The 24,637-nt window shown below is 40.8% G+C and overlaps 1 long non-coding RNA gene across 3 annotated transcripts in view; it reads left to right on the plus strand.

Moving 5' to 3' along the window:
• Nucleotides 1–24,637, plus strand: part of LOC141925853 (uncharacterized) — a 156,788-nt gene that overhangs the window by 65,380 nt on the left and 66,771 nt on the right. For 2 of the 3 annotated variants that reach the window (XR_012623963.1, XR_012623965.1), the window contains exon 4: nt 2,155–2,231. This is a non-coding gene — a long non-coding RNA (uncharacterized LOC141925853). Of the gene's footprint in view, nt 1–2,154; nt 2,232–20,985; nt 21,109–24,637 lie in introns of those variants that run through there. The other variant, XR_012623964.1, reaches the window with a different exon arrangement.

Consider the following 24,637-nt stretch of genomic DNA (forward strand, 5'->3'; position numbering starts at 1 on the left):
ATACCAGGAATGTAATGCAGGAAAAATGTAAGCTACTCCAAAAGGAAATCTGACAATCACAAAAGGAAAAATGCTTTAGTTCTCCAGTGAGGTTGCCCTGGGGTCCTTAATGGTGAAAAATTAGTTAGAAACTTGAATTTGCATCTCACCTCATAAAGTATTAATATTGTCTGTCATTATTAGTGAACTATTAGTCTAGCAGTAATTTCTGTGACCAACTGAAGTGGGACTGGTTCTCAGAGCACAGATGTCCAAGAACACCAAGCTCTTTGGTATTTTCAATTTCAAAAACCACTGGTCACCTCTGAAAATTTAGGCTGCTATCATCATTATGTATTACTTCTAAACAAAACTTGGCCTCCGTTGACTCTGTTAATAACTCACTGCTGACCTATGGCTCTAATTCTGTAAGCAAACTGATGCTTGTTCATCCAAGTAGGATTTCTGAGCAGACTGCGAATTTAGGCCAGTAAAAAAATAAGCAGTACCTCCCAAGTTACCACAGTACCCAGCTTGAATTTTTTGCTCAAAAATGTTTGATATGACAATACCATAAAGTGTTGCCAAACTCTCAATTCAGATGAGAAGATTCACCAAATCATGCAGAGCAGTTTTTCAAATCCATACTTACTCAGAAACTTCCAGTATAAGAAATTAAACTTTGTCCTCCTTTATGTTACGTGGCTGAGCCTGTGCAGGCTAAAAGCCAAGCACCCTGATTAGTATTCTAGCATGAAACACTACAACACCAGTGAAGACTACATCAACAAAAGGTACCTGCATGCTTAGATGGAAGATTTCTGATTTCGTGAGTGAGATGGGTGCTATTACAGCACACAGATACCTTTGGTACACAATGCAATCACCAGCTTAAAAATTTGTTTCATAAATCAAGGTTTTCTTCTCTTTCTGGTCAATTTAGCCTTAGAAACCAGATAGACCTCAAACACAAAAGGACATCCAAATGCTCTGTTAACATTTTCTAAGAACTATTATGGTAAAATGTAACCCCTTTAGTCAAATTTCATTAAGGCATGCATTGAAAAACAAGGGAGCATACCAAGCAAATTATTTAGGCATTCCTGTAATACATCTAAGATTCTTGTGCATTGAATCAACAATCCGAGAAAAACAGGACTTCTGACCAACTGTTTTGCTTTCCCCTCCACACAATTACTATACAGGCTTTACTTTTTTTTTTTTTTAACAACTGCAGATTTACCTGTTTGCCAGAGGTGCTTCATTGGCTCAGTTATGTTTCAAGACTAGAAAATACATACAAGTTTACAAAAGTCGACAGAAAGCAGGCGTGTTAGGGTGGGGAACTTTTTTTGTGTTTGGTGGTTTGGTTTTTTTTTTACTACACCATTGTTCACTGAAACAAGCTTGTTTCTTTGTATCTTGGGAGACACTGATTAAAAAACAAGCCCAACATTATTTTCCTGTAAGGTTCTGAAGCAAATAGCCTTCCTTTGACTTTACTGGACACCAAACTGGACTTTGAGTCCACATTAATATGAGTGAAGTTGGTGATTGTCTCCAAGATGACACACTAGTGAAACAGACTTTGTAACCAAGAGGCAGAAATAACTATAATGCCTTTTGGGCTTCGAAAACCTGTCCAACAGTTGTGCCTTTGCTAATGCACATTTCAATTTGATGAAAGATAGGCAAGGAAGAGAAAAACCACACATGATAAGGTATGTGATGCTTTGTGTTCAGTAGGCAAATTTGTATGACATTTTCTCCCTTCCATTTTCTCAGTGAGTGAGTGAAAGCTTGTGCATGTTTGTCAGACTGGCCCTCCATTAAATGTCCCTTCATGGAAATAAGGGGATATTTATGCACAGTGACTAATGAATGGATGCATTCCAGCATCTGCTATTGTGTATTTCCTGTAAAGTCATTTATTATTCTATCTAACAAACACAGTGTTCTTGGTTTGATGCTTAAGATTAATGAGGCGTTTACTCCTATTCAAGAAACAAGTTCAGAAGACACATTTTCCCCCATTCAGCTGTGCTGATAGTTTAATTAATGCCATTAATACATATAAGTCACCAAAAACTGTTTTATGGTAACACTGAGGAAAGTTGGCAAAGCAAGGAAATTTCAAAGGTAAAGCTACAGCATAACACTTCCCTTTGTTTCCAGGTAGTACAGGATTCACCAGACAGCAGGTGATCTTATGGACTACACAAGTGAAAAAACCCAAGATGTAATGAGCTGAGGTAATGACAGAATATCAGTCTTAACTCTCTGCTTGTGTGGGCTTAGTCAAATCCTTAATGTGATTTCATTACAAATTTTTTTGTGTGGATGCATGTCATATTTTTTCCCCCAGTATTACAAATAGAGGAAAAGAAAGAAAATGCCATCTCTTTGAAATGTATGAGTTGATACAATAGACCATAACCAGTGCTATCGTCTATGGTTTAAAGATATACACGAGGGAAACTTTTCAAAACGTGCACCACTTCACTGATACAACAGGAGTAATGTAACAGCTATTTTGGTGCTCCTAGGCTTTTTTTGTTTTGCTGAAGTTTCTTTTTTGTTATGGATGCCTAGTTGCCAGGCCCACTCAGGCCAGCACGGAAAGCTTGGTGTGAACTGGAACATCACTGGGTTCACATTTCAAAACGGAGAATTGGAAAGCAAGGAGTGGGCATGGCAGTATGCGGGGGGGTGGGGGGGGGGGGGGGTGGGAGGGGTGCAGTGTTAGGAACCAAAAATACAGTGAAAAGGTGACGCTTAACAAGGCTTCCCAACCCTTCTCCCAGGGCAAAACAACATATCAAAATAAAGGTATACCACTCAGGCACCAAAACACAGGCCTCCTCTCTCTGAAGTCTTATCTAGAGTTAGCTTTTCAACCCTAGTCTTATGACTGGGGTAATCTCCTCCCTGCCATCACCCGGAGTGGTCATCTGATGATCCCCACACACTTCTGGATCCCAGAATAGGCACAAGATGTGAAACAGGTTGGAGACATCATTCTTACTGTATCAGAACAGTGGTCAAAGGACAAAGTCCGTTGGTGATCCAGACAAATAAAACCAGCAACATACAGGTATAGATAGCTGCTTGCTGAGCTTCTGGAGACAGAGCTCTGATTTCATTTGTTTGAGCCTCCTAATTATAACTTTTCTTTCCTCACTTTCACTGGTTTTATCTCAAAGACTGATAACAGGAAAACAAACCAAAACAACAACAACAAAAACCCCAAACCAAACAGGGTTTCAACATTATTTGGACTCCCCAAACAAGGCAAATCAGCAAATCAAAGCACAACTGGAACTGCTTATCAAGGAGCAATAAATCTCAGTGTGTCTAGGCTGCTTGCAGTGCTTTGCAGTACTATGTCACCACACAGCTTTGCTGCTCAAGCTAACACCTGCTAAAAGCCACCCCCAGTCTGCAGTGCACAGGGATGGATGTAGAGTTTGGTATAGTGCCTGCTCAAACAAGGAACTCCTGGAGAGTTGAACAGAGAAAAGCCCATTAGCCACTTTCAATGTTACTGCAGTCCCTGAAGTAAAACAGCAAAGTCCATAGAGGCCAATATGATAACCAGGAGGCCTTGAGAGATATGCTTAGGTCTTCAAGAAATCTTTCTAAAACCTGTCCTACAAAGAAACAGTTTTGCTTATACTGGAAATTCAGTGATTAATAAAAGAAGACTGTATGAACATCTTTGTTACTTATAAAATCACCTCTTCCCGACTGTCCCAGACAGAAGCTCTAAATGGCTGCAATACTGTAATAATCTTAGCCTGACACAGTGATATTATCAACAAGTGTAGGGACACAATATGGACAACTAAGGAGTAAGACCTGCTAGAGACATGTATCAGGCATACAGATATCACACACACACCCCAAAAAAGAAAAAATTAGACTCAGAAAGATACAGGAAGCAGAATGTCCTTTACAGAAAATGTTTCCATTAACATACCTAGTTATTCTAGATGTTTATCCCTTTATTGTAGGAGTAATACAGATATCTGCACATAGAAAATAGAATAGAATAAAATCTAATGCATAATCAAATTCTCAGTGTCATTTAAGAGAACAAACTTGTTATTTAAATTTACCACTCCAAATTGTTTGGAAGAAGTTTGATCAATAGCCTGAAGAAGTTTTTTTTTCCCTGTAAGGGTTTCCTAGTGCTTAGTCTGTGGCTGTTAGCATTAGATTTCAAGACACACTGTACTAAACTGTATTAGGCATGTGAAAGGACTTTCATTCCTCATTAGCTGCGCATAAGAAAGGATTGTAACTTTTAAAAAGAACTAAGCAGCTTTGTAAAAAATTCAAACTTCCCTTTAACAAAAATCATACTTGTTAAAACTTTTTTTTTTATTCCCGGCTGAACTATGCTTCAACTCAAAGCAAATAAAGTCATCAGTTGACTCCATTCTATTAGAGGACAGCATTAAAAAAAAAAAAAAAAGTCCAATGGGCCCTTGAACAGTGCTCCCTTGTCTGTCACATCAAGACATGGCTTATACTTCACACACTATTGACCATGAAAAGCAATCTTGCGACTTTTGAAGCCCTATCACAAAAAAAAAAAAGGGCGAGAGAAAACTTTTCTTGAAATGTCGAGGATGGGGGGCTGACTGCTCTCATCTCCTATGATTAATGACTTGTGGCCTTATTGTGTAGAGGCTGCTAATTAGCTTCAGACTGATTAAGGCTGCAGAATACAAAATTCAGCTTGATAAACCTGGATGGCCCCCACTCCCCACCTCAAACAAGCCTGATGCAGAAACTCTGGCATCTAGTTGCTTGATAAAAGCAGTGAACACATTCTCACTGGAACTAATGTAATCCCAAGCAACTCTGGGCCTCACCTAGCTAGAAGCTTGAACTGCAGTATTTTCTGTATAATAATTATTTTTCAGTCCTATCCAAGTTCCCTGCTTTTTGTCTTGCACTTGCTTGGCACATTTAGTAAACAGACATCACATACTATTTCAATACTTATTCAAGACCCATTTAAAATTTAGTTAATTTAGTTAAAAAGCAAAAGAAAATACCAAGTGTTTTACTCTTTTGTTATCCACTTATTAACAAATGAGAGCTAGTTAATTATAATGCTTCTAATAGTTGCACACAGCCTTCTTGGATGCTCTTTACAGACGCATTAAAAAAGAGCAAAAAAGTGGCAACTTCTAAATTGTTATAGCCTTGCACTTTGACCACCTGCTTTACTGAAATAAATGCTGAACCTTTCATTTGGTAAAAATTGCTTGCCATAGCTACAGAGGTGGAAGTCTAGCACAGAGAGCTTCAATCCCTTCTGCCCTGACACCCTCCTCCTCTCCCCCCAGTGTCGGATTAAATCTGCTTGTTAAATTGATCTTCGCATGAAAAAGTATTACATTCCACTAACACAGGAAGGTTGCAAATACTTATACCAGATTTTTAACACTAACCTCATCAAACTGATGCACTACAACATAAGGCTGATTAGCTTAATAACCGATTACTCGTCCTCTGGGCACCAGCAACCAAAATTAAAAACTTTAGCAGCTCATATAACAAAGTGATATGAGTTTACTTTTTCAGAGACCTACAGTTCCAAGAGGTAAGAAAAAATATTTTACATTTACAGAACAGCTCTGAAGAGGGAAAGTTTCTTGGGTTCGGTGGGATGTATTGAAATGCTGATAATTTCTGCTCTACTGAAATATAACTAGATAAAGAGACCATGCAAATGTTTGTGCACAAAGGACAAATTAACCAGATTACCGTAGTGAAATTATTTTTAATTTCAAATATATACAAGTCTGAATGCCTTCAACACATCAGCTGTTTGAATTCAAGAGGCTTCCTTTTGTGTTATGTATTTCCAGAGCATCCTTCACTTGTGCCACCCCAACCAAGACTGGCACCAATTACTCACTTGTGTTGCTTTACACCCACAAGGCACCTGTTACACCAGGTACTGCACGTCATGTAGTGAACAGACAGTCATGCTTCAAAGGAGTAAGTTCCAGTACTGCAAAAATTCTTCCACAGAAGTTACCACCACAAGTAACTGTAGCAAGCCTTGCCAATGGGAGAGTTTGTAGAGGCCATGCTAAATTTATGATGAAAGACAACAGATGGTCATTGGAAATAGTAACTGTCATGGTTTAACCCCAACTGACAACTAAGCACCACGCAGCTGCTCACTCACTCCTCCTCCCCCCCCTGCCCCCCCCAGTAGGATGGGGAGAAGAATTGGTAATGAAAAAAAAGTAAAACTTGGGGGGTTGAGATAAGAACAGTTTAATAATTGAAATAAAATAAAAATTATTACAATAATAATAACTGTAATGAAAAGGAAGATAACAACAAGAAAGTGAAATAAAACCCAAGAAAGACAAGTGATGCACAATGCAATTGCTCACCACCTGCTGACCAATGCTCACCCAGTTCCTGAGCAGTGATCTGCCCCTCCTGGCCAACTCCCCACAGTTCATATACTGGGCATGATGTCATATAGTATGGAATATTCATTTGGCCAGTTTGGGTCAGCTGTCCTGGCTGTGTCCCCTCCCAATTTCTTGTGCCCCTCCAGCCTTCTTGCTGGCAGGGCATGAGAAGCTGAAAAATCCTTGAGTGAGTATAAATACTACTTAGCAACAACAAAAAACATCTGTGTGTTATCAACATTATTCTCATACTAAATCCAGAACACAACACTATACCAGCTACTAGGAAGAAAATTAACTCTGTCCCAGCCAAAACCAGGACAGTAACTTAAGGTGACACAAGATGACTGCAATAGGTAATGCAAGTAGAATGGCATCATCCACAGCTTCTTTCAAGTCCCCAACAAGAAGCCCAAGTATATGCCTATCTTGATGCATGCAAGCAATCCCTTTGAAGTCAGTAGTAATCAGGCTTTTAAGTACTTGTGTGCCTACACATTTATTTTCACTGTAACTATACAGCATATATGCTGTGTGGTGTAAGCACTAAGAGACCAGCTTCAGCACTGCTGTAAGGTAGCCCAGTTCCTCTGACATCAATGGATCAGTGTCTCACTCAAGACCTGGGATTTAACTTAATGTTTATACGCGTTTTTCTACGCCTTACCCTGTTTCTTTTTTGCCTTGTTTTGCTTTCAGCAAGGCTCTTTGTAGTGTCATAACTCACAATCTTTCTAGTCAGACTTTGTTTATAAAACCTTTATTGTTCCAGAACAATGGAGCTGTGACCTGTTCAAAGGCAGGATTGCAATCAGGGCCTTCTCTGTACTTTCTCAGGGTACACTTTCTGATGGAGTGAATAGACCACGCAACCCTATTGATGTCAGCCAGGAGGGGAAAAATAGGGTCCCCTCGATAAATCTAAACATAAATCTTCTTGCCCTATCTCACCATCTGTACGAATTCACCTAAAGCACAAAATTAATAAGCAGACCAAGTATCCCCAAGCCTAAAAGGCTGAAATACTGCTTGCAGACCAAAATGGATGTGGTTTATACTTACAGTAGTTTTGGAGAATTCACAGGCATAGAAAGCAACAGGTGGAAACATAGCTTGGTCCAAGACAAAGTGAATGAGATTGACCCTAACGTCATGAATATGCTTCACCCTTTTGTGTCAGTTCCCTCCTATAAATTTCCTCAGGGAGAGATCTGTGGCTTCTGATGCTTTCTTAACTTTATTCCAGGACTCTTAGGGCAAGCATTTGAGTTAATTTTCATGGGGAAACGAGTGATTTTTGAAACCACAACTTTCTTCTGCACTCTGAGTAATGACTCATGCAATTTAACATATAATCAAAGCGCACATCAAACACATTGTCCTAATACCTGAGTAGCATGTGGGGCCTTAGCTGGTAGCAAGAAGGTCAGTTCCACTAAAGTCAATGAGCCATGCTGGCTCACACCAGCTGTCGAACTGACCCTTCTGCCTTAGTTTGGCCCTTTTGCATTACACAGCACTTTATAAAAGATATCACTGCTTTTTTCATGCAAGTGGAAATCACAGTTGTCACTTTTTTTTCCTCTAGTCCATAGGCACCCTCAAGCCTCCTCTGCTTATTTTCAGTCCAGTATTTATCAAAGCTGCTCTCACAGACATATATATAATTAAGACAGAGAAGTAAATTGTCAAGTGACAACAGAAGCAGCATTACCTCCTTTTCCTTCCCTTACTGTCACCTTTGGCCATAACACACACATTTTGTAGTGCAAGATCCTCAGGTCCAAGCACATACTGTTTTGCCTCTCTGATTCCACCTGCAGATGTGATACTGACTGTATCAGACGTTCAACCAACTAGAATCAACTATACATACAAGTGTAATACATCCAATGCTACCAATATTAAATTTTCCCCATCCATGTTCCCTAATCCATTGGATGATTTCACTACCACTCCCCCTGAGCTGTCACCCTGATGCTTCATTTTCTCTGTTTTCTTTGCATGCTTAGGGCCACTATAGCTACTTACAAGTCACTAAACCCAAACCATTTTAATTACAAAAGACTGTGGGGCTACCAGAGGCCTTTATGACTATCTAGATGTACCTTGGTAGCTAACAGAGCTGACAAAAGATTTAATATATTGACAGAAAAACATCAAATAAATAAGTTAGTGCAAAAGACTTATTAGGGGATTGAAACATTATCTAACACTGGGTAATTTTCAGGTCATAAAGGAAATACAGCACTACCCAATGAAATGTATACCTTTTGCAAGTAAAGACCTATTCAGCAGAATTAAATTTCTGAATCCACTGAACCACAGCATAGAATAATTAGTACTGAGTATATACTTAAATAATTTACTCAGTTACCTTGTCAGTATTTAACACTATAACGAGATGAGAAAAGGCATACATCTAGCACCTTTGACCTTTGCTATTCATATTCTGAAAAAACAACTTTAGAATTCTTAAATTGTTTAGATTTCATATTTTCATTACATAAAATACGTCTGCAAAGAGGTGTTTCTCTCATTATGCATCATAGAAAAATTATATGGAGTTATTTACATTAATACACTGATCAAATTAATATCAAAAGTACTCAAAGCTACAATTTAAGCTTCACTACTATATATATTACACACACACACACATATTACATACACGTGTGTAGACACATACCCTTTTCCCCTTGTGAATCCCACAGGCCTCAGCTAATGCACTGTTGATAGGAAAACCAAATTAAACTGTTTTAAATTTATTATCTGGCTACATAGTTTAAATTTAATTCACACCAAATAATTATGCAAGTGAATGGAGGCCCCTTTCTGGGGAAAGGAAAGTCTTAGATCATTTAAGACCCAGTTCTGCCCCCAAAGCAAATAGGAAAACTTCTATCTGCTCCAGACCTTAAATGACCTTCAGATCTGGTTTACCAGATAGATGAATGCTGGGGATACAATATTTTTGTGAAGCTGAACAGTCCCAGCAGAGCAGGCTTAGCCCCTTCTGGACTACCACTGATGACTTTGATTTTCTGGTTTTGCCTCCAATGTCACAGAGCAATTATCCACACCAGGTAAGTCTTGGCAGTGAAACAGCCACAACTTTCTTGCCTTATTTGAAAATGCCACATTCTGTAGTTCTGGTTCTGGAGGTCAGGTAATGATTGCCTAGAACAGGTTGAGGATGGCTATGTCCATTTTAAAATAGACTTCTTCTAGTCACTGGTCAGTGCCACTTGGCCTCATTCAGATTTACTATGGTTTTTGTACATAAGTTTAAGAACATGAAGGAAGATAGTCAAAGAACAGAGAACTTGCTGCAGAGCCGAGAAGGGAAGGGTTTTCCTTAACTTCAGTGCATGAAGCCTTCAGATAACAACACCTAGCTGTATTCTAGACAATTAAAACAACATGTGCATTCACTATAAATATTCATTATCATTCAGGAAAGAAGAAAACAAAAAAGCCAAGCAAGTACCAAAGCAAGCAAACAAACTGAACATCCAACTAAATTGCTTAAGTGTTTGTGGGAAAACTGAAAGCACTTCAGAGCAGTGGCTACCTTTTTGTCCAGTGTCAATACAGCTTCTAGCACAGCAGGATTCCAGTTTGTGACCAAGTCTTTCAAACACTACTGCATTGAGCAACACAGCACAAATCCAGCTTAAGTTATTTCTAAATTTGAATTATTACTTATGTTTTTTAGCATTCACTCAATTCTGACAGGAACAGAATTCTTCTATAATGTCTTCCATCTGAGCAGAGCATATCAAAGTGCTTTGCAACAAGAAATTACTGTTTAAAATGTGGGAAAAAATAAAAATAAATATTTAATTGTTACAATGGAAGGCAAAGGATCCCATCTCAGTCAAGCCCTGCTAGAAGGAAAACCTTACTGTAAATGCATCAGAACTAAAAGCACGACAATAACTGATTTCATAAAATAACAGTTCTGCTGAATCAATGCATATTTATCACACAACCTTATATAGCAAATTCCAGGCAATTTTTTTTTATATTCCTGCTTAGAAAATACTTCAATGTAAAATGACTGTTCAGGTAGCATTGTAAAATTGAACGCTTATTGGTAATATAAGCTATTAACATCAGATCAGCATTCTTCAATCTCTGTCAGCTGACCTGGGCATACCTACTCAATAGCTAACCACTCCTAATGAGAGAAAAAGAGGAAAAAAAACCTCTATGAAGCAAACACTTACCTTGGACAGTCTCAACAAAAAGAAGGGTAGCGATCAAACAGAGCTCCTTATGTGCAAGACACACACAAGGGACCAGCCTAGGAAGTGAAGCAAGGCAGGGAAATCTACTACTGTTCCTCCAGCACTTGTGAAGATAAACAGCTGTTGTCCATCCAGCAACTCTCATGAAGAATTCGTTCATTTCCTTGTGTTGAAAATACAAGAAAAAATTTGAGGCAGCTAAAAAGGGCTGTACTATAATACCCCTTCCCTCACCCCCCTCCAGATAGCCAAGGTTATTCACAACATCCACAATCTATCCATTTAGTAGCACTGAAGTTATTTAGCAACTCACAGAAGAATGTGTAAAAATTTAATTACATGTATTTTTAAATCCCACTTCTAGTAAAACTAAAATAATTATACTTTGCTCTAGCCTAAAGCACTTTACGAGGTACCATAAAGCAACCCTACCATGCACAGACAATACCTCTGCTCCTCAGTATTAAGCAAAATATTCTGTTAATCCACCTCACTGCTTTTATAGTCCAGTGATTGGTTCAAGAGCTGAATATCACCACCAAATCAATTCAGGTGTCCTCATTAGCGCCTTCATTCACTTTGGCTAGTGGTTGTAAGCTGATTGCCTGGGCACTGAAGGAATGGCAGCAACTCCTAGCTGCCATTGCTCCCATCAGCAGGGGGCCTGTGGGAGACTGTAAGGACAGCTGGAGTTCAGGGGATGCTGCAGTACCATAGGAGAGGGTGGGGTGGTCAAAGGTACAGTTGGCCAGGCTCTCCCATGTCTACCAAGATATTGGGTGCAACATTAATTGTGGTAATTGAGAAATTAAAATGCTCCTCTCTATATGAGAGTTTGTGTGTCCCAAGCACAGTACACATCAGTCAGGTAGCTAAGAAGTCAGAAGTAGATCAGGGGGTAGATGTGCTAGAGGAAGGCACTTGGGAAGAGAACCAGAGCACAGATATGTGGATGTGAAGACCTGTGGTGACAAGCCAAAAAACTACAATCAGGTTACATATCTGCTTGACAAATGAAGATACCTGAAAATAGATTTTCTGAATATTGTGTAGTAGGTCTAATTGCTGGAGATTTACTGTACACTGTAGTAGGGCCAACCAGGTTAGCATCAGGGATAATTATATGTCCAAGAGTGAGACCATCTTAATCTACGGACACTTTTGAGGCAATATGTTTTGTTAGACCAATTTAATACAGTAGGTGTAAGGGCAGCAGGCTTTTGAACACACAAACTCTTGTCTCATGGCAGAAAGAACATAAAAATCAGTAGCAGGGGGAAACCTGGCCTCTTGATGCAGAAAACTTTGGAGAAATACATTTCTTATTGCACAATATAAACCAGCTCTCCCAAGCTAGGCCATACCTGATTAAGGGACACCCAGAACTTCTATTTCCACTTAGCAACTAGGAAATTAACTTTATTTTCAACTATTTATTGTGTACGACAAAGCTACCCAAAACAAAACCACTAAGTGTATTTTAGATGCTGTATAAAAATTAATGCCCTGGGATGTGTGGGGGAAATCACCACTATTTAAAGATGGTAATTGGAATTATTAATAATAGTGAAAAATAATATATCCATTCTCCAAGCAAGCCATCATAATGCTTAATAATTGATTGTAATTTCCTGTAATAAATACTAATTAATTCATTTACAAAGTAATGTAGCTTTATGTATTTATTCACTTTCCTAAGAAATATTTGTTTGTGTTATGTCAACATTTTAATACACTGAAGTAATTTATAAATATTTATTATTCGTTTCAACACTTCTTAATAAAAAGCAGTCGTTTCACATAAATACCAAAGCAATCTTCAAAGCACGTCTGTGTCCCCAGCAACCACTCAGGCTGGCTTGTAAGTCCTTTTACCATCTGTGAGTGTGCATGTTGACAGTGCACCAGCCAGCTGAATGTCCCAAAGAGCAGCCTGAGCAGACCTGCAGGGACCTCACCCTAACCTGGGATTTACCAGCATCCGATCTGTCTATCTCCAGAGCCCAACAGTTCCTCTGGGAAGAGTTTCAGTCACTCCCCAGAGAGAAAAGCATCCCTCCAGCCCAAGGACACTGAGTTAAGCAGCTCTGAATAATCTCTCCCACCTCTATACAGTTTCCTACCTTTCTGGAAGTCTGTCCATATACTGCTTCTACTGCATCATCTTCTAAGACAGCGTTCTGCTTCCTCCATTAACTCTGCTAGGACTGCAAATATTTATGACAGCTTTTTCTACTCAGCTGTTTGATTCATCCGTGAAGGTTTTTGGGCCCTACATTGACCTCTTTTGTGTCACGTGGGATGTGTATCTCCTGCTGCACTTCCATTCCTGATGTGGAGTGTCTCTCAGCAAGAGTGGCAGCGGTAACCAGGGCAGTGCCCTCTGTGGAGCTCCAGCAATGTGATTGCAGGCGGTTCCTGCAGAGTGAGGGGACACAAATCTCCTGCCTGCTGGGGCTCAGAGCTAATGGTGAGACCAGCTGTTAACTGTTTCACTGTGCATGATGTGAGGAAGACATTACCCCATATAAGAAACGTGAACCTGCAATCCCTGACTGTCAGATCAGTGTGCTAATGTGATCAGCACCATCCTGCCTAGTGCCTGGAATTAAATCAGGACTGAACCAGGTGTTGTCCCTGTAGGCATAAAAGATCACATCTTCTACAGCACTAGTAGGGGTGGTGGTGAGGCATGTGGTAAATAGGCCACATTAAAACTCTCTCCTTATAAACCTGTCACACCTGGGTCCCCACTGCTGTCTCCTAGGGTCCCCTCACTGCACCTGTGCTGCACAGTGCTCTGCATGCCCTTGAGTACGCCACAGTTACAACCAGCTGACAATGCCTTCCCAGTACTGTTTTGTCTGATTCATCTCCCAGCTGTTCATCCTCCTGATCCATGCCATCAGCACCAAAGCCTCATAGCAAACAGAACAGAAGTAGGGATTCACACCGTCCTTCTAAGGTTTATGAGTGCTGGCATACCTTTTTATTTCTCTGAACTTGAAATGCTGGGCAAATCCAGTGCCTCCCTGCTTTCTCTGGCACCTCCATGGTGTTTGACTGTAGCTAATTGTCCCTTCACTTAAAGGGAATTATGGATCTGATCAGAAGACCCAGCAGACACACTATAGGTTGTTGTGAGTCAAGGAGTAGACCTTACTTCAGCCCAAAGTACAAAAGTGAAATGAGAACTTACATGGGCACTGTTAACTGACCTGTTCTTGATGCTTAGCAAAAGACAAAAAAGTCCCAAGACAGCAGAAGCTAGACCTCTTCATCTCAAAAGCAGTGTAACAAGACCTGGATATTATCCTAGTGCTTCCTCTGCTGTTTTAAAAGGCAGGTCTTGATACACCCACCAAGACAGCATGAAGAGTTGCAAAATTTGCCCCTCTAAGGTGCCTGTAGGGGTACTGCAGTGCAGCTGTTACTAAAGGGAGGCACCTGACTGCAAGGAGCTCAGACCTGAGGCAAGTTTTTATAAATGTAAGGCTGCCCATTCTCCTTGCACCTTTGCTGTAAATGTGAATCTCTACAGTATGAGGTTAAGAGCTGGACTCTGCAGCTGACTCATCTAGCAGACACAGAGCTCCTGTGGGCTGTGCTGAGAGAAACACAAGGAGTAAAGGGAATGTATTGTCAGTTGAGAGCCAGTTTTGGTGGAGTGTTAATCTCCAAGAGTATCATCGCCAAAGTCACTTCTTAATGTAGCAGTTCAAGAGACAGCCTCTGTCTTAGGACCCGAGGCTAACCTATTTGATGTCACACTACAAGTAGAGCAGGTGCTGGGTTTGCAATGTATATTTGATGTCTAGTGTTGAAAAGTGAATTGACTGAAATGCTGTCAGGCTGCATTTTGAATGATTGCACTACTAATGTCACCTACAGACATCTTGATGGACATTCTGCCATACACAGAATACAGTAGGCTGGAAATCATCATTTGCAAATCATCACCTTTGAAAGTACAACTACCAATTCAGCTAAAAAAAAAAAAAAAAAAAAAATTGGAAACATGTTGAAGAAACATTAACCTGAGGAAGTGAGCAAATCAGAAACACCAAATATTTAGGCTCATGGATTTCTCATTATGGGAATTTTCAGCCTACTGTATTTCTTTTGGGGTGTTGCATTTCAAAACCTGTATTTTGTTTGATAATATACTTCTACCACAGGAAATCTAATCAGGTTGTCTTCTAAGTTTTTACTGGTATTCATCAGTATGGCACTTTGGGGTTTTGTTCATTTATGAAAGTAGTTTTACAAAATATGTCACTATGTATGAATGTGACAAAATTAGTAGTAGAACATGGCATATTTTTGAAAGGATACGGGGATTTAGCTAAATAATTGTAATTGAGATTAACGAGAACTTAGTGTTTAAATTCTATAGTTGATCATATACATCACAGTTCTGACCTATATTTCCGTGCCCCTGACACCAACCTGGGTTAGAGTTTATTAACATTCATGTCATAGGATAGAGGTAAGCAAGATTTCCTTATTTCCAGTGGCTACTATTCTCCATAAAAGTAGAATTCTGCGATTAAATTTGCATCAATCTGGAGATTAATTTTAGCAATGTGGTAAAACGATTGGCTAGTAAGGGCTCTCAGAACCAACACCCCAGAAAGAGGAAGAGGCAGGACTAAGGAAATGTCAGTATTTCACCACAGTCATTTGCTATTGTCAACTCATGTTAGCTAGTCACCAATAATGCTGAAGCCTTTTTTCAAGTACTCTTCTGTCAAATTTTCTGAGAAATTTGGTATGAATTTACTGTGAGTATATGCTTCTAAAAAACAATAACAACAACAGAAACTGGAATACAGGCTAGATGTTCAACTGTTTCATTTAGAAATACTGATTTTTTTTTTCCAAGTACCAGTGTATTTATATATATCCCCAAAGAAATTATGTTCTCCTTGAGGATTACAGAACACAGCATCTCATCTAGAAGAATATTTCAAATTCTAGATAAATTTGGCACTACATCACGGAAAGTCTATCCCTTCCACTAACAAATGGGGACAGGGAGGCTGTTTTGAATCTGCACAAAGTCACACAGCAGATTAAAGAGTTCTGCACCTAAGTAAAACAAAAAGATTACGTGTTGAAGCAGGAACTGCTTATACAGGTGCAAAACCAGGTAGAATCAGTAATGGACTTGTCCCCAGCCCCTTGAAAGCCCATGTTCATGGGCCTGAGAAGGTCTTCAACTTTGGTTCAAGACCCCTGAACAGAGTTGTACCATGTGTAGCAGTGAGATGTGAGAGTAGACCCTGTTTTTCTTGAGCAGGGAACATGGGACAAGGCCACAGAGGGGCCAGACCTCATCTAAAGGAAGGCTAGCTGGGAGCTCTCCTGCTGCATTGCATACTTACTGCTCTTGAATCATAAAGAAGGCCACTCATCAGGGAGCAGCAAGAGCAGCGCATCTCCAAGCTGGGAAATGAGAGTAACATGAGTGCAGCCCCACACTGTCTGAATGGGTCTAGTCTAGTGGTTGTGATGGGGCCCATCGATAGTCCCAAAAAAGGTGAAATAAAGAGTCAAGTGCAGGATCCTCCCAGGGAGCCTGGACAGGAAAGGAAGCTGGAAATGTGTCTGTGACACAAATCTAAGGTCTGCTCAGGACACAGGGTATGAGACAAAGCTACCTTGCAGGGCAGGTCTGGAGTCCACCCCAGAAAACCAGCCAGCAACCCAGAGCAGGAGATGGATGGCACAGAGAGACCTATAACTTGGCTTAGGGGACAGCTGGGTGCCTAGGCTGAGATGAAATGGGGCTTCTGGATAGGCAAGGTTGTGGATGGGGATCCCAGGTGAGCTTCAGAGTTGTTAGGGCCAATCAGGACCCAACCTATACTTTGGAAGGAGATGGGAGTCTAAAGCCCTGTTTAAGCAAGAAATGGTGCTGCTTACCAAAGAGCTAGGTTTTACCTTTCAATAAAAATATACACTCGCTCTTATGCTGAAAGGCTGTCTTCTGGCCAACAAAAGATCAGGTGTTTCTTCAGCACCTGATATCACCTCCCACATAGGCATGTGTTGGGGCAAAAAATGTTCTGCCCAAAGGGTTATGGGTAGTCTTTCCTCTTGTCTCCTGGGTAAACTGCAAAAAGCAGTTTAATGAAGAAAAATTTAAATATATAAATGCCTCTATAAGAAATAGACCAAAAAAAGCACCCAGGTTTACATTTTTTTGTTCCTCTCCCTAAATTAAGCCTTAGCTCTTATTAAAAATTGGGTAAAAGTCTTTCATGAGTAAATGGTATGCTCATTAGCTTGTGTGTCAGTTTAAACATAAACAAAATTAATGGCTTCTAAAGGAATCTTTCAATATTTAGAAATTAGCTGGCTGCCTGATTACCAAGAATTTGTATGCACATTCTTTTCTTTCACTGATCTGCTCTTTCAGCATCAGGAATGGTAACACTCTGGGAACTGTTTATCTAAGATCAGCGTGGTTCAAGTGTTACTTAGTATCTCAGTTAGGATTTCTCGGGTTTTAAATGTTTAGTCCTTGGAGGGAAGTGAAAATGACAGCAGGAAGAACCTGGAGGTACTAAGCACTGCTGAAGCTGGCACTTGATGACAGGAGGGGAATGAACACACCAGGCACTACATTTTATGATACAGCAAACAGAGAAGTTTGTATTAGATTTTATCAACTTCTGCTGTGCCTTGAGCACATCTGAAAGGAAAGAAACAAACTGATGAAAGTTACAGGGTACAAAGGCAAGAAGAGTGCATGGAGGACAGGAAGTTGGGAATATGTGTAAAATGAAAATTGTTTAGAAAAAAACAAAGAGAGAGACTTGTGACCCCTCTCATGAGAACTATTGTAAGCAATGGTTTTGCAGTTCAGATGAGAGAGCATGTTCCTTCCTCACTCGTTCCCAGTCCCACCAGAGGGAGCCACTTTGCCCAGGGGGGTTGGCTTTGGCACCTGATGATCTGAGCCTCCGGTCAGAAGGATGAATAGAGTCATTTTCTCAGAAGGCAGGCAAGGCAACCAAGAAGGGTAGGGTGTGTGAAGGTATTGTGCAAAAGCCATCCATCTTTGGATGGCCTAGAATTTTAGAAGGGCATCCACCACGTAAGTGATCCTCTCATAAGAAATGTTAGGAGCCACGGATTCTTGTTTTCAGAAAGTTAATGTCAGATTGATTCAGAGCTGCGAGGACGATGTGCGCATACTAATCTGAAACATGAATATGAGCACCCCAGCTCTGAGCATGCATGCAGAGTTTGGACATGTGGAAACTGGCAAACATCTTGCTGACCCTGCTGTAGGTAACCTACTTCCAAACTTATATAGATGTTCCATGCGGTCAAGGTCCTGCCCTTCTGGGCACTGTTATTGAGCTCAAACAGTGGACCTTTATTTCCTGCTCCCATCACTTGCCATTGGTCAAAGTTACAGCAGGGTGGTAACCCACTGCAGAACAGAAAGGCTGTAACACACTCCTCCATGAAGACAAACGCTTTCTGAGGCTTATATATAACTATAGCATAGCCACCCATCAATTCATCCACCCATCCCTGAGTTTGGAAACAAGTTGGCTTAGTAAGAATTCAACAATAAAAGACGATTTGCTCTCTCTTTCAGATGTGCTGCTCTCTTCCTCAGTAGGTCAAAGTCCTCTCCCCAAGCTGCAGTCATTCTCAGGAAATGCTACTGGGGAAGAGCAATGCCTGCCTTTCCTGTGTTACTTTCACGATAAAATTGTAAAGCTGCAACACTCTGAGCAGGCCACAAATTCCACAGGCCAAACTGTAAACACTGCAGGAATTCAAAGTCCTTGACATTTCACCGAAAGCAAAACTGTGAGACTGAGGAAAACAAGCTAGCGGCTAAGTTAAGATATGTCTACCAGCTCCTAAGAAGGATCAGTTCAAATAAGGAACTGCAGTCGCAATTTCCTGCTTGATTGTCACTTTCTTCCAGTGAAGAAATAGTCTGCTACTGGCCCTTGTCAGGAACAAATTACTTTCCCTTCACTGCCAACTCAGCTCCCCATGCCCTGCGCAGAAGCGAAGCAACACTGCAAAAAGCCAGTTTTCCCCAGAGGTTATGAACTACAGAGGCTGGTAATCTGCACAGATCATTTTAAAGGGGGTAACTTAGTCCTCTATACTGCTCTCAGTAAACGCAGGGTAAGTGGTAATTTTGTCCTAAATGAATTGAAAAAAACCTGCCATGCAACATTTTGCATAGGAATTCTCATTAATGAAAATTTTTAACCCCACGAGAGCAAGCTTTAAGGAGGGCTAAGACAGAATCTAAATCCAACCATAACAGAAATGTGGTGAAAGCGTCTTGGTGTTTTAGCTTGTATTCTTGGACAGATCCAATCAGTACAAATACAAAAAATATTTTTTTGTAATTAAAATTAATTACAAAGAAAAACATTTTGAGTCATACTAATTTGAGCCTTCTGGTTTGTTTGCTTTTAGTGTGGGCAAGATATAATGAGCAAAACACAGGCATTCTGCTCAGGACTTCCTCACCTTATCCTTTCAAAAAATGTTATGTGTGTGAGAAAAAGGGAAATTTGTCAACAAAGAGGGCCCAAAGTGCAGGGCACTCACACTGGAAGGCCATTCAGAGTTTATTCTATGGCACAATCCAAGAGTCCTTATTCAGCAGTTAACATCAATGGTAGTTTTGCTGAGGAAGGCATGCCCTTCGGAGTTTGAGATTCTAACCTTAAGAAACAGTTTTAAAAAACTGAGAACAAAATCACTAAAGCAATGATGTAAGCTTTAAATTAATTCCATTACCAAAAAGATTTTCCTCTTCAAATGTAAATTTCCTAGTTACTTGATTAGGAGGTGTGCTTTGGTGCCTTGCTTTTCTTTACCAGGATTTGTTCAGCCTAAATGACATTTATAACTTTACTGTATCTATCACACTTTAGTAAGTCCAGATTTGGACACCTCTTGCCTGCTCACTCAAGTTTCTGGACTTGTTCTCTCCTAGGCAGAGAGTAACTCAATCCATGCATCCTGTCGATTCTTTCAATGTCTAAAATTAGCACTGTGCACACACACTTCCTCTACCTGGTGGCATGCTCCCTGACAGAAACGGGGGCAGGCACTCACACATATGCTGGGTGCAACAAAGGCCCAACTGTTACTTTTTTGACATGAGAAACCAGATATTTTTACTTTTTACTGTACAAGGAAGAGATCCCACCCCTCTCTCACATTTAGCGCATGACAAGTATTATTTTGTTCAGCTAAATGCTGAAAATGATAACATGACTTCTGAGCACAAGTGGTAGCATCCATCCTAACATATGATTACCAGTACCCATGGCTCTGACAAGTCCAAGCATGGTAAAAATTACGTGGCGGTCACAGGACTGTAGAGTTGGAAAGGTTAAGGAGAATCCCCCAGCCTCTCATTCCTCTGCTCCTCCGCTCTTCTGTTCTCGTGAAGATCTCTTGGGACACCCCTGCTAGAAAAACATTTGTCAGAAAGCGGAAGGCAACCCAATGGGAAACATCAGTGAACCCGTGTTTACTTTATTTAGAAATGACACCCCATCCTTGTCCCCTGGGGCAAAACTTCTTTTCTAGACATGACCTCAGAGATGTGCTACACGCACCCTGCACAATTTATCACCATGCTGCCTATAATTAGGTTTGTTAACATACAGCCTAGTGCAGTCTTGTTGACTGGGAACTTAATCAAGTTACTATTGAGTTCTTGTATGCATTGCTTCGGGTGACTGTTTTACTTGTAGAATTATAGCTGCGACCAACGTGAGGAAATTAGCTCTGGACACAAGTTTTTTACTTTTTTCCCCCTACATGTGAAAATATTTAGCAAACAGTGACAATGATGGAAAACAGTAGGAAACAAAATGTTCTACATTAGTATAAAACATGAGAAATGCAGCAAGGACCCTCAGTGGTACAACATGTGTTATGCTGGCTGGCAGTCCATTAGGCTTGATAGACATTTCACTTACCTAAGTCAAATATAACAGTCTAGTATTCATTAATATAAGAAGGGGGTTGTGGAATCAAGCCTACCATCTGGTTAGAACGACAGAATAATCTACAACTCATGATTAGGTCTAAGGAGTGGAATTTCACTTTAATCTTTTTCATTGCTCGAAATTTCCATCTGCGCAGTACGGCACATCATTTTTCTTCAAGACAAATGTGCTGTTTTTCATGTTCCAAAATTAGATCAGAAGAAAACGATTAATCATGTCATGGCCTGGGAAAGGAAACAAAGCCCTGATATTTCTCTCTCTCTCTCTCCCGCTCTCTCTCACTAGCTCTGGCTGTTTGCAAGGTCCTTTCTTTCCCTGCCTCGGTTTTCATCACAACTTTCAGAGATTCACATTGTGGTGGGCTAGAAACCTTGAGGAAATGGGAATCTGAAATAAAGACACGGCTTTGATTTACATAGCTGTTTTAATTTTCCCCTCGCGTCTCCCCCACCCCCAGTTTGCCACTTCATCTTTTCCTCCTCTCTCTCCCTCCCTCCCTCCCCACCCCCTACCATGTGCCCCCTGGCACAGGACGACAGATGGTGACCTGTTTGCATGTGACACCGTAACTGAATCTAAACGCAAGGAAACAAGTCACCGGGCTGCAAATTAGTGAGACCACACAACTGTCAGGTGGCAGTCCCCTTTGACAGTTGTAGGCCATTATAGGAACATTGATGTTTTCGCAGTGTGACAAAAAGGAATCCTTTTTGCAGCAGACCTGTCTGTCAGCTGGCTCTCAAGTCATAACAAATCCCTGGCACTCAGCTGAGGCTGAACATTCGCAGCGTCAGGAGGATGATAAATGACCTGCAGGGCTTTGAAGTGCCTTGGCAGTTCAGATGGGTCCGCAGTGCTGACAGAGAAATATACACAACAGCGTAACCAATAATGAGAACATTAAACATTCCTGCTTTGTGACAGGCTGACAGAAAAACCCAGCCTCACATCAATCATCTTTGGAGATATAACCTTGACAATTAGCCCCCTCTCTGATACTCAGAGTAACCTTTTTTTTCCCCCCTTCCCTCCCCTCTATTTTTTTTTTCTTTTGCCTGGCTTATCTTCCATGATCTTTTTTTTCTGGTATGGCAGAAAGGGAAAAAACAGCAGAAGGGGGGAAAAAAAAAAAGCAAGCCTACATCAAAAAAGATCTTTTCCTTTTCCTCCATGCAAAAATAAAATATGCCAGGACAAAGTTTATTTGATGGACTTCCACCTATTTCCCTTTAGGAGAAAGGAATATATTTTTTCTCCTATCTACCAAAGCATCTGTCACTACAAATACTCCTAGCTGAATTTTGTTTACATTTTATGCTTATTTTGTTCCTTAGGTTTTTTTTTTCCTTTCCCCAACTCTTACATTCGTATCAGTGCACTCTGTTGTCAAGCATCATTTCCACTTGTAAGAGTGAGATGATTAAGCATGCAACTGTCCCCTTGCTTCTGTATTCCAGGATCATTCAATAAAACAGATAGAATCTCAGCTTCTTCCCATAACCTTGTGTTTTCTTTTTTTGTATGTGCCTGTGCACTGGTTTGCCATTTTTTAAATCCTTTTACAGAGCAAAAATAATCTTCAAAGGACAAATGAAAGGTGCAGCTAATCTTCCTGAAAACTAAACACTTAAACGCCCCTCTGGAATCATTCTAACCAAAGAGCTGGGATGCATCCTGATCTCGAGCACACTCCCTCTGCTCACACTGAATTCCTCTTGCGTTACCCAGCATGGAATCGGCAGAAATTCCTCCTGATACACATGACTGACTTCTTGCCATGGCTCTCCTGACAGCTGAGGGGTTCAGGCAGTGGGGTCAACGGGAGTGGTCTGTACTCTGTGAGAGGCAAATTAGGCTTCTGGGCACTTTATACACTCCTTCCTGGTGGCCTCTAGTCTCCCAAGCCACTAGTTCAACCCCACATAGAGGTTTCGAAGAAGCCTAAGCACCCTTGTGAAATAGTCTCAATCATAAATGACGTTCAAAATGGCATTTGTTGCAGAGGTTTTAATCTGGATGAATACTTGTAATGTAAAAAAACCCCTTCTGTCACTGAAATTAGCAGTAAATCCTCTAAGGTGTGCTGTGCTTAGGTCTCTGTTTCCCTGTTCCCCAAGGTATTTCTGTTTTGCTTATGTAATGACAAACTCCCGCTCTCATCGAGTACAGCACAGCTCAAATACTTTGATGTGAAGTTAGGGTGGTGAAACAGATTTACACAGAACCAAGCACTTGTAAATTAAAAAAAGCTGGGTTTCTAACCCTGAAGTAAAGCCTGTCCCCAAGGCCTGTTCTCCTACGCATACTTTAAGGTCCCTCTGCAATGCTCGTGTAGTGGAAAGAAGATGAAAAGGAGAAAAAACCTTCAATACAGTTACAGAAGAGCCAGCTACAGACCCAGATGACACCGCTGAAATAATATATTCCAGAGTCTGTCAGCTGAGTCCTGCTGCTGTCAAAGTATGTCCCATGCACGTGGCCACAGCTGTTGACTTCACTGTTAGAAGAGGTCAGCATGAAGGAGAAAAGAAAGGTATTAGAAAGATGATCAACAGTAAGTGACAAAAATTGTTCAGCAATTGCATGGCCTCATTTGTACTCTGATTATATTATTCTGATAAAAAGACAAACCATGCAGTGCCTGTTTCATAAAACAGCAACGAAAAATTGGCCTCTGCAGGACTGTGAGGAGCCATTTCACTCTCAGGCAAGTACTTTTAAGAGACCAGGCTGACAACACTGGAAATAGAAAACTTCTGTTTGCCTCTGTTATACCTGCCTAGTGGCTACTGACTGACTGCCTTACAGCACACTGAAAACATACTGTGTACCACATTGCATGTGCTCCCTGGAGGGACTGGAGTCAGATATCATGATTGCTAAATCCTGGTCAGGCTTTGGAAAGCCCAGATGCGGTAGTGCTTGCCCAGTGCAGGCTGAGGCTCCAGCAGAGCCAGGCAGAGAATGACTGTGCATTCAAGATGAAGAGTGTCCTCTCTCTTTCCTCTAGTTCTGAGACTGGTTTCTCGTGACAGAGGCACATCATTCAATCTTTGGCTTCTCTGATGAGAGAATGAAAAGTTAATTCATACCACAGATTTCCCAAAGACAGATTCCTTAACTCATTAAAACTGCTGCTCTGCTTATTACAAGTCTGTCTCACAGCCAGAAGACCTTTTCTCACCAAGATGGCTGGGACAAAGGGAAGGGCACTCTCATCCTGCACACTGTATCTGTGTGATCTCTCATGTGCTTGATTTCAGTCTTGTTTCACAGACCTTCAAAGAAATGGCCATACCTCACTTCTTAAATTCCAGTGTACATCAGTTCCAGGTCCGCCAGACAGGCTAGATAATACCATCCTCTCTGCAGACAGGAGCACAGAGTGGGGAGCCAGGTGTGCATGAGACATAGAGCTCCATTCCCCTCACAGTCAGGCTCTGATCAAAGCAGGTATGATTTTCAACCCATGATCACTGAGGGCTCAGAAAGTATATCTTCCCACTTCCCTAATCCACTCCCACATGATGCTTCATGGCCTATCCTACAGCATCATCAGTAACTGTGTTTGGGTACTAACTCCTGATGATTGAATCTATAGAGGATTTTTGTAAGATAAATGTGCAGAGTAAATGAACACTTTCTTCCCATCAGCTTTCTTCCCTTCCACCTGCCTACCTGCAGAAGAAGACAGGCTGCTTTCAATACTTTTCAGTGAAGAGAGGGATGAAAAACTCCCCCTTCACCACTGGCAAGGAGCCCCATGTCTTTCACAACTAATGTTAGAGAATTTGTCTTGTAGAAGGCCATGGCTTTAGGAGTTGATGGATGCATTCAGATCCCACCCTAACAGGACTGTCAGTGGAAAGGGATGAAAGGCCTGAACCATATGCTGAGAAGACGACCGAGGTACAATGTAACCATCCACTCATTTTCT

Source organism: Strix aluco, chromosome 7 (genome assembly GCF_031877795.1).
Source record: "Strix aluco isolate bStrAlu1 chromosome 7, bStrAlu1.hap1, whole genome shotgun sequence".
NCBI lineage: Eukaryota > Metazoa > Chordata > Aves > Strigiformes > Strigidae > Strix > Strix aluco.